The sequence below is a fragment of the Glycine max genome, chromosome 12 (assembly GCF_000004515.6).
Source record: "Glycine max cultivar Williams 82 chromosome 12, Glycine_max_v4.0, whole genome shotgun sequence".
In the NCBI taxonomy this organism is placed as follows: domain Eukaryota; kingdom Viridiplantae; phylum Streptophyta; class Magnoliopsida; order Fabales; family Fabaceae; genus Glycine; species Glycine max.
The window spans coordinates 31,734,152-31,743,287 of NC_038248.2; the positions used below are offsets into that span (position 1 = coordinate 31,734,152).

The following is a 9,136-nucleotide window of genomic DNA, read 5'->3' on the forward strand; positions in this document are numbered from 1 at the left end:
AATTCTGCCATCTATTATGCAACTGCCAAGGGATAACACTCAAATTCTCAAAAGCTAACTTAACAAGGATTCAATCACACTCCAACTATAAACACTTCCATCCATGCTCATGAGCAATTTCAATTGTTGGCATAGAGAGATTCCTAGAGAGAGAAACAGTCGCTACATTAACATGTTTGGATTATTTTTTGAATGGTTAACCAAACATGCTCTTAATTGTACAGGCTGAAGTGAGAGCATTCTTTCATGTGCTCTTAATTGCATATAATATTTTAAATCAAACACTAGTATATAAGATTTTAAATCAAACACCAGTATATACATACTAGTTCCTACGTACGTACCTGGAATTGCTATAATCAAAGAGCTTCCACAGCAACGCGAATTACAAGTAGTATATGATAACCTGAAAAACATTCAAAAGTAACAATAAGGAATGGAGTGTGTGATGCAGAGGTATCAGTTGGATCTTGTGTTTTACTTTGTCTTCCGAGCAAGACAAACAACATTGACATAAAAATCTTGTTAGCAATAAAGTATAACATTTCAAACATAACAAAGGTTCAAATAACTAACCAGCAAATTGAAAGAGCATAAATTTGTTAGTTCCTAGGTTGGCAACGAAAATGCCTTCAATAAAGGAATGCAAATACACAACATCTCTATCATATGGATGGGGATAATTTTAACCCTTTAGTAATTTTAGCAAAGAGCTATAATGAAATCTTGAGAGTACAAAGATATCCAATACCCTTAATTTAATATATCAAAATAGTGATCCAATACCACTACCAAGAAACAAACTTTTAAGTCCAATTATTTTTCATGAGGGTAGGTTTGTTCAAAGGCCAACTTCTCTAGCAGCCCTCTTGACCTTCCTATGGTTGCCAATTGGCATCATACTCTCCATCTTATGGGTCTACCTTAACATCCCTTTGCCTGAAAGAATTGCTTGGTATAACTATAAGCTATTAGGAATCAGAGTTATTGTGAAGGGTACCCCTCCACCACCCCCAAAGAAGGGTCAAAGTGGTGTTCTATTTGTTTGTAACTATCGCACAGTTTTAGACCTCGTGGTTACTGCAGTTGCACTTGGAAGAAAAATTAGTTGTGTCACATATAGCATAAGCAAATTTACTAAATAATTTCACCAATTAAAGTTGTGGCACTCTCAAGGGAAAGAGAGAAAGATGCTGCCAATATTAAGAGACTACTTGAGGAAGGGGACTTGGTGATTTGCCCTGAAGGCACAACTCGTAGAGAGCCTTTCCTCTTGAGGTTCAGTGTACTATTTGCTGAACTCACTGATAGGATTGTCCCAGTTGCTATTAACACAAAGCAAAGTGTGTTCTATGAAACCACGGTTTGTGGACACAAGTTGTTGGAGCCCTACTTTGTATTCATGTATCCAATGACAACATATGAGATCACTTTCTTGAACCAGCTTCCCAAGGAGCTCACATGCAGTGGGGGGAAATCAGCTATTGAAGTTGCAAACTACATTCAAAGGGTTCTTGCAGGGACTTTGGGATTTGAGTGCACAAATTTGACTAGGAAGAGCAAATATGCCATGCTTGCAGGGACTTTGCTTTCAATTATTTTCAGCTATATAATTTTCAATTATTATCACAGACACTTGTGCACTTCTATATAATTTTCTATATTTGTTTACAGTAGATATTACCTCCTTTAAGGTGACCTACACGAAGCATTATTCATTTGACACTCCCCGTTAGAACTTAAGTCATATGTATGATTGTGCATAATTATGAATGTCACAAAGTTGATCTTCCAAGTTCACTACAAGCTGGCCTTAGTAGCCAGTTATTAGAGATTCAAGGTACAAACAAGGGTGATTGAGTTCTTAGTGTAATTAAGATATTACCATACAGCTTAGGGGTCAAGACATGCCTTAAATCTGGACACAATGGTATGTCGTGTGTATACACTGCATGCTAAAAATCCTATATCGATTAATGATATGATCAAAATAAAGTATATAAGTAAAAGACAATTTTTACATTTTGAGTTAGCTTTTGGGGTTGAACTAGACCCAAATCCAAATATCTAAGGACTAAGACTGCAAAATTGCATTGCAGGGGATGGTTTTAATTTTAAGCTTCCAATTAGAAGGATTTGTGTAACTTGAATTGGTGGCAAAGGAGAATCAGCAAAATCAATACAATGCACAGTTCGCCATTATATTTTTCGAGCACACACTTATTGGCAAAAATACTAGTAGTGGCAAAGGATAGACCAGGGCCTAGTGGTATGCACCTTGTTCTTCATCTCAAATAACTGATGCTAATAAAACGCAAGTTTTTGGTGAAGGCCACAGAAATGTAAATGCAGCAAGTGGAATTTGTAAACTTAATTGATGTTTCATTGAATGGATTGAGTAACCGCAAATCCTCAGCTTCTTCCTATCAAAACAAAACTGACAAAATTTTGGCAAACAAAAAGGGTAAAGGAGGGGCCAGGAGTATATAGCTTCCATAAACCTTTCAAAATATTGAACATTAAGACTAGTAACTGCATTGAACTTGCCACCTACATTACTCCCAAAAGAAAAAAGGATATATGTTAATTTTACATGTGGATAAAATTTGCTGACCTTGATTTGAACTTCACTATATTTACACCTAGTAACTATTGTGCATCATTTGAACTTTGTTCTTCCTTCCTGCTGCTCAATTCAGTCTTATCTGTGGAACTCTCATTGGATGAATTTGATAAATTTTAAGTTTTTAATTTTTACTCTCCCTTCTTCTTTGTTTTGTTATTTATTTAAATCATCCAATGCACAGGTTTCACTATTGCTTTATAGAAAAATATATGTATAGACACTCTCATTCTAAAAGACACTCTAAGAGAAAAAGAAATACTAGAGAGAGAGATTATAATTATGATCTGACAAGAAAATGGAGATAGAGAAAAGTGATGATTGTCAATGGAGTGTTTAATGAGCACTAACTAACAAGATTTTTGAACTGCGGGTCCTAGCTACACAACAAGCTCCCTAGTTTTAATTGTTCGTATATAATGTGGACAAGTAATCCAGCAATTTGTATTTTTGGAGATGGATGAAAATCATGCATGAAAGTTTGGTTAGGGAAGCAGGAGTGAGGTGGTTTGCATCGCTGTTTTTGAGTTTGGGGGAGTTGTTCCATGGCCTTACGTAATACTGCATAGGACTTATGCTTTCATGACCTTTATTATGTCCCGAAAGAATTAGGTGGACTATGATGGGGTTTATAATGTACAGGAAGACACCCGTGTAACTTGTAAAAGGGTGCAGACTTGTATAATATCTCAATCATGCATGACAACTACAACAACTAGGATTAAAATAGTTTTTCTTTCTAATTTTTAATACTTACTTTAGAAACTACAAATTATAAGCCTTCAACTTGATTTTGACAATGGTGGTTGTGAAAAGGATCAAGGATTCGACTATTTCAAGCAAAGATTTCAAGCAACAATTGTTGATACTGAGTGAAGCAAAGGACCATTGGAAGCACTGGACCAACAGTAACATGTGTATGCAATAACATGTATATAAACTTGTGTATGTAGTAACATGTACTAAAATATAGTATGTGCTTTTCAGGTACTCCAAAAACCTTTGACTGGACCAGTAGACTTGGACAACCACATGATAAAATTATGGAAGAAAATGATAGACAAGAAATGGTTCCAAATTATTGTCTGATTTTGTATATATAATTCTCCCAAAAACTATTTTGAGAATTTGAAAAAAGAGAGGGGGTGATGACTTCTTGCACCATAACTTATGCCAGTTTAAATGTTCCCAAATATCCACTAAGATTGGTTGCCAAATGTTAGTCGGTGAAAACGACTAACTTTTGTGTATAAAACTTGTATGAATTGTATCAAACTCTCCCAATTTATGGTTATTTTGTAATGTTATAAGTATTTTCTATTAAGTATAGGTAATAAATACTTAGTATTTTCATTTTGTATGTTTAAAAATCATTATCTCTCAATTTCAGGTTAATTAGGCAAGCTTTGGAAAAGGTTGTTTTCACCTTCTCGCTAAGCCAATCTGCTGGCTTAGTGAGCATCCGCTAAGCGCAACACTCCTGGGCTAAGCGCGAGGAAGAATCCAGAAGAAGATGAGCTATACAGGTTCACTAAGCGCATCGCTTCAGTTCATCCACTAAGCGAGAAAGGTGCACTAAGTCAAAAATCACTAACGTGCAGTAAGCGGTCCATACATGCGCTAAGTGCACGAGCACGAACAAGGCCACCTATTTAAGCCTGAAATCAGATTTTGTGAAGAGAGTTTGGACTGGGATTCAGAGCTTTTCATGTCTATGGTTTCTAGAGAGAGAAAGGTCCAAGTTCCAGAGAGTTTTGAGAGATTTTTCTATATGAAGATCTGTAGAGACCAGAGCTTGAAGCAGGAACCGGTTTGAGAGTTTGAGATTAGTTTGTGAGTGATTGTGAGATCCTAGAGGTGAAGGAGACAACCTCACCACTTGTATTTTTGAAATCTTTCATCTTGTTCTTCTCTTTGTTGTTAAGAAGGCTTCTTGGTATGGAAAGCTAAATCCTCTGTTGGATCTTCCCTGTAGGTACCTGATGTAAATATATTTCTATCTATTTAATGATGTTTTGTGTGTTCTCTGTGCTATCTGCTTTTCATTCCAATATGCCTTTACCTTGATCACATAGATGCATGCTTTGTTAGGGTCATTCAATAGTGGAAACTGGTCTGACTCTAAAGTCCTTGGTAGTGCAGGGCTGAGTTGTCGTGCTTTCACGAGGAATCAGGGTGCGATAAGTTAGTTGAGTATGTGTGTCTTAATGCGGTCCTGGTTGAGTTTAGTCTTACTAGAGGAATCTACGGATGATGCTTTATCAGGATTAGGCTAAAATATCATGAGGAATCGGGGTTTAGTATCTCAGGAGACACCATAAGAACACATGAGCATTGTTAGATAGAGAATATCTTTTTAGCATCAGGCACCTATTAGGAAGACCAACGTGTTCTCTACTTGTTTTTACACATCATTTCTCTCGCGTGATTTTCTTTATTTTTGCACAAATAGTTTATACACTTGTTCATATTCACACTTACTTTTACACACTAGACGCATATTTTCTGAAATAGTTTACCAAATAACACAAGTTCCCCGAGTGTTCGATACTCGGTTCTTACCGTTTTATACTACTTGTGCGATCCGGTGCACTTGTCGGAAGCCGAACAAGTTCTTAGCGCCGTTGCCGGGGAACTCTTTTTTATTTGGGAAGTTAGCTCGTTTTTAGGTGTCTATTCTTTATTTGTTATTCTTTGATTGTTTTTGTGAATATTCGTTCATAAATTCCATTTGTCTTTTCCTGTTTAATTGGGTAACCGCTGTTCTGTTAGTGTTGTATATGCATAGATCTCCCACAGGCAATTTAGTTCCTTTGGACTTAGAAATTGAAGCTACATTGCGAAGGAATAGGGCCGAGAGGAGAAGGAAACTTTTGCAAGATAGAACAGTTGCATCCATTCTTGAGGAGGAGACTCATTTCTCCGACTTATTATCACCTGATTCACCATCATCAAGGGAATCTGCCACTCAATTACTTGAAGCCATTACCATGGCAGAAGAGCATGACCAGAGGATTACCCTTGAGGATTATTCAAGTAGTTCAGTACCATAATTTTTTACCAGCATTGCACGTCCTGAAGTGCAAGCTAACAACATCAACTATCCACATTCCTTAATTCATTTAATACAGGGGAACTTATTTCAAGGATTACGTAATGAAGACCCCTATGCACACTTGGCAACGTTCATTGAAATATGTAACACTGTTAAGATTGTCGGTGTACTAGACAAAGCTATTAGGCTCAGCCTTTTCTCATTCTCATTGGCAGGAGAAGCCAAAAGGTTGCTCCACTCATTCAAGGGCAATAGTCTGAAAACCTGGGAAGAAGTTGTTGAAAAGTTCCTAAATAAATACTTCCCAGAGTCCAAGACTACAGAAGGGAAAGCTACAATCTCTTTATTTCATCAGTTTCCTAATGAATCTCTGAGTAAAGCATTGGAGAGATTCAGAGGCTTGTTAAGAAAAAATCCCACTCATGGGTTTTCCGAGCCAATCCAATTGAATATGTTTATAGATGGGCTGAGACCACAAACCAAGCAACTGTTAGATACTTTTGTAGGGGGAAAGATAAAACTGAAGACCCCAGAAGAAGCAATAGAGCTAATTGAGAACATGTCAGCTAGTGATAATGCCATTCTATGAGACAGAACCCACTAACCCACAAAGAAAAGCTTGATAGAGCTATCATCACATGACGCGCTATTGGCACAGAACAAGTTGCTTTCTAAGCAACTGGAGATTTTAACAGACACTTGGTAAGCTGCCAACTAAGTTGTCTATAGGTCAACCTACACACTCTTCTATTTTGCAGGTTACAGGTTGTACCATCTATGGTGAGGCTCATGAAATAGGCCAATGTACTCCCAGTGAAGAAAACACTCAAGAAATTCATTATATGGGAAATCAATAGCGACAAGGGTATACTCAAGGAGGATTTTCAGGCTTCCAGCAGGGTCCATATAATCAACAAGGACAATAGAGGACACACCCTGGCAATTAGTTAAACAGAGACCAGAGTGGGCCTTCAAACAGGCCAATCCAACAAGGACCTAACATATTCCAGAGAACTACTAAGCTGGAGGAGACTTTGACTCAGTTTATGCAGTTAACAATGTCAAATCAGAAAAGCACTGAGTCAACACTGAAGAACCTTGAGGTCCAGGTGGGACAACTGGCCAAGCAGATAGCTGACAAGTCATCCAACAGTTTTGTGGCAAATATAGAACAGAATCCCAAGGAGGAATGCAAAACTGTGATGACAAGAAGTTAAAGGTTTGTGGAGGTTAAGGATGAGGATAGTGTTGTGCATGAGAAGAAAACTACTGACAAGAAAAGTACTGATGGCAAGAAAAATGGGGTGAGAGGTGAAAGTAATCAAGAAAAAGAGGAACAAATAATGGTCAAGAATAAAGAATTGAAGGACCAAGAAAAAGAAATAGAAAATGAAAAAAAATGAAAAAGAAGAAAAAAATAATAAAAATGCAAAGAAGAGTAGGAGTGAAAAAGCTGTGGATGAAGGTGTGGAAGTACTGTATCTTGTGGTACCTTCCAAGAAAGAAAAAGATCGTCATCTGGCGAGATTTTTAGATATTTTCAGGAAACTGGAAATAACCATGCCCTTCGGAGAAGCTTTGCAGTAGATGCCACTCTACTCTAAATTTTTGAAAGATATGTTAACAAGGAAGCATAAATATATTCATCAGGAAAAAATCATAGTGGAAGGAAATTGCAGTGTTGTGATCTAGAAGATCCTTCCACCCAAGCATAATAATCCTCAGAGTGTAACTATTCCTTGTTCAATTGGAGAAGTCAATGTGGGAAAAGCTCTTATTGACCTGGGAGTCAGTATCAATTTGATGTCACTCTACATGTGCAGAAGATTGGGAGAGTTGGAAATAATGCCCACTCGAATGACTTTACAATTAGCTGACTACTCCATTACCAAGCCATATGGAGTAATTGAAGATGTTTTGGTCAGAGTAAAACATTTTATCTTCCCGACAGACTTTGTGGTAATGGATATCTCCGAAGATACTAACATCCCTGTAATATTGGGAAGGCCATTCGTGTTGACCGCAAGCTGTATAGTTGATATGGGGAAGAGGAAGCTGGAGCTAGGTTTTGAAGATCACAAAATTCATTTTGATTTGTTTGTTGAAGATAAGCTTGCTCCAGAACACAATGTTTGCTTACAGGTAATGGAAAGAGATCAAGAGGTTCTAAAAGTAGGAACCAAAACATAAGATCACCCAGTGAGGTAAAAGCGTCAAGCTAATGACGTTAAAGAAGCGCTTCCTGGGAGGCAACCCATTTTTAAATTCTGTTATATTTTTTTTTTTTTTTTTTTGCATTTAAATCATTTGGAACTTGCTATATAGTTTGTACATAGGAGTATATCAGCAAATATTTGGATGTTTAACATAAGGGTTTCAGTTTCTTGGAAAAAGGACTGAAAAATAACTTCGAAAAATATTTTCTAAAAAAAACAGTCCTTTCGCTAAGCGTAAGCCTCGCGCTAAGCACATCTCTGTTCATGCGCTAAGCTGCGAGTCTCAAGCGCTTAACGCCCAACCCTTGCATCTGAGGTTGATTTGGTCCGCTAAGTTGGCTAAGGTAGAGCTAAGCTAACTTAAATTCGATCTGAATTCTGCTAAGCTTCAGCCTTATCGCAAAGCGAGAACTTATCCGTGGTTAAGCATGACCTATTGTCGCCAAGCGCAATTCCTTACGGCCATAATTGAGGTCCATGATGCTAAGCGCCAGTCATAGCAGCTAAGCGAGATTCATTGCGGCAATATGAGTGCTAAGCGAGTCCCTCTTAGCTAAGCGCATGCTCCTCTGTACTTAAGATGCATCATTTTAGCTAAGCTGGTCAGAGCCTGGCTTAGCGAGAGTTGCAGCTTTTCTAATCTGCAGATCTCACTAAGCAGATGTACCCTCACGCTAAGCCGAGTTTCTGTTAAAAAAAAATCTGATTTTGAATTTGAAACGTCGGCTAAGCGCACGAGTCTGCTAAGTGAGCCTTGTTGAGAAACCAAACGTTTCTTTTGCTCGCTTAGCGCAGCGGTCTGCTAAGCAAAAGTATCAAAAACCTGCTTAAGTGAGTGTAACAGCAGTTACACTCACATTTGCCAGATTACGGAAACCTCATCTTTGCATTCTCTCTCTCCAAAAATTTGCACATTTTGCATTTGTGCTTTCTTTGTGCATTTTCAACTTTGAAGCATCAACCATACACCATCCAAGTAAGTTCCATGATTCTTTTTCTCTTTTTCTTGTCTTAACTTTAGGGTAGAAGACTTCAACTGTAGCTTTAGATTTTTAGGGTTTTTATGTTTTGTTAGGTTTAGTTTTAGATTAGGGCTATATACGCTTGTATACTGAATTGAGTATGAGGCGCACGTTGCATGTTTGATATGCCTTTTAGAGGCTTGAAAAGTGCAAGAAAATGAGCTGCGTTTTCTGGAAAATGCGATGAACTCGCTAAGCGAGTTAATCAATACTCATTGTA

The 9,136-nt window shown here is 37.6% G+C and overlaps 1 pseudogene; it reads left to right on the forward strand.

The window, feature by feature from the left end:
* Positions 1–436: 436 nt before the first annotated feature.
* LOC100786168 (glycerol-3-phosphate 2-O-acyltransferase 6-like) lies at positions 437–1,654 on the forward strand (annotated as a pseudogene).
* The last annotated feature ends 7,482 nt before the right edge of the window (positions 1,655–9,136 follow it).